At 31.6% G+C, this 2,060-nt stretch overlaps 1 protein-coding gene across 1 annotated transcript in view; it reads left to right on the top strand.

Moving 5' to 3' along the window:
• Window positions 1-2,060, top strand: part of LOC118756512 (60S ribosomal protein L7-like) — a gene marked incomplete at its 5' end in the record, with an annotated part of 5,713 nt that overhangs the window by 1,073 nt on the left and 2,580 nt on the right. The gene's annotated exons all lie outside the window — the stretch shown is intronic.

Genomic DNA, 2,060 nt, shown 5'->3' with positions numbered 1-2,060 from the left:
ATATTTATTCCTGGTATTTAGTAAAAAACATTCAGATCTATACTAATGTATGAAATGAAGTAAATAAAAATCTACGAATACATTTCATCAATATTTTTTCATAGAGCCATTATTAAATACAGACATAACTTTGTCGGGCGTTGGTGCTGACGTATATAGAATTAATGTGTTAAAGAGAGATAAATATACAAGCTCAACGCGCTAATTTAGGTATACTTGTATGTATATACCTGTTACTCGTCTAGCATATACTCCAACTGCGAAAATAATGACAATTATAATATATTTAGATGCATATTTTAGTTAAATGTTATATCGTCGCCTGGATTAAAGATTGTCACAAGTTACTTTCGGTAACTCACGGTTGAAGTTTGGAACGAATCTTCTCAGAAACACGACTACAGATCTCCTCCAAAGTGTCGGGGGAATGCTATGTACTAGTTCACGAAATTCTTAAATTATCTTATTTTTTTAGTTTAGTGTCAACCATTTATGAGTTTAATAAAATTTTGTCATACACGACATTTGTCAAAAAAAATTCCAGTCAGTTTCAATGATATACGCCAAAATGTGATAACAATTTTTATAAATTAACGATACTTTTTACTAATCAGCCTAATCGTGAGTTTCGCCCGAACAAAATTTCGCCAACAATTTTTTCATCCACCTGTAGTGAATACACGCAAACGAAAAGTGAAAAAGTGACTCGGTTCTAGAAAATGAAACTTATGATAAAGCTGAATATGTCGGAAACTAAAGAAGAACAGATAACTCTATTTGAAAGATCTTGATTAGTTTAGTACGACAGCAATACTAACGCAATTTGTACCAAATAACCGAAAACATTTTAGTCAATTACTCGGAAACTAAAGAAGATATCCAAAAACCACAAATTGTCAAAACGACGTTTCCGGCAATTTTACATCCAAGCGACGATATTTGAATGTTACTCGCATATTTTCGAGCCTGTATGTAAATTTTCGGGAAAAAGGTTAAAAAGTATATTCATCTGCTGAAAAGATATTTTCGCAGATTCACAATTGATTTACATTAAATCTATCAGTCCTATCCCCTCTTCCATGTGAACATTTCTCTCCAGTGCTTAAATAATTTTCACCACATTAAATAGCTGCACAACACCCTAATTGCCGAAAAAGCGTTGCTTGCAACACTAGTCCTTTATGGGGACCAAACTTGGCGAAAAAAAAAGCTAAGTTTGTTTACTGGATATACTGAGGTTTGCATGCAACTGAATAAAATTCCTTGCTCTTCTACTCTTTCTGTTGACGTTCGGATCAGGGATGCCGTTTGGATCTAAATAGATCCAATTGGATACATTTTTAGACGAATTTTTGCGGGATACTTATTTTTTCCTATCAGTATAAATGTGGATACTTTTTTAAATAGGCCAAAATTTTATATTTTCTATAAAGTTTTTTTCGTTCAAAAATAGATTTTCATTAATGACGTTTTCCAAATGTTATAAAAATCGCTACTTTAGCGTGAAATTAGAGCATTTTATTTTTTGTGAATGAAGCAATGAACATATATAGAGATCTCACCAAAGCAGTGTAATAAGAGCTTTAACAGACGGCAGCGTTGATCCGGATCAACTCGGGAATTAACTGCAGTTAATCCGTATTAAGTCCCAGTTAATCCCGATCAACTCGGAAATTAACTGGGATTGAGTCCCAAATAATCCCGATCAACGCTGCCGTCTGTTTAAGCTTTTAGGAGCAATTGTTTAGTTAGCTAAAAAAAATGCTTTAAGCAAGATCTTAATATATATATATAAATTAAATATATCTCTTTCATATGACATATCTTCATTTGTTAATATAAAAAGAAAGAAGATCTCAATGTAGTTTAAAATACACTGTTTAAAAAACTAAATTTGATTTATTTAAGGAAATTTTTATGAATTTTACTGAAAAGACTTTAAATACACTCTAATTTTTTTTGTTTATTTGCGCATAATAAGAAAGGTAACCATTTTCCTCTTTTAATGTGTGCAAATTTGCACAGCGTGTAACAAAATTAAACACTGCCTGTTTACTTTA

The sequence above is a fragment of the Rhagoletis pomonella genome, unplaced genomic scaffold (genome assembly GCF_013731165.1).
Source record: "Rhagoletis pomonella isolate Grant_MI unplaced genomic scaffold, Rhpom_1.0 Rhpom_scaffold_00002, whole genome shotgun sequence".
Taxonomy (NCBI): domain Eukaryota; kingdom Metazoa; phylum Arthropoda; class Insecta; order Diptera; family Tephritidae; genus Rhagoletis; species Rhagoletis pomonella.
This window is presented reverse-complemented; position numbering and strand designations above follow the sequence as displayed.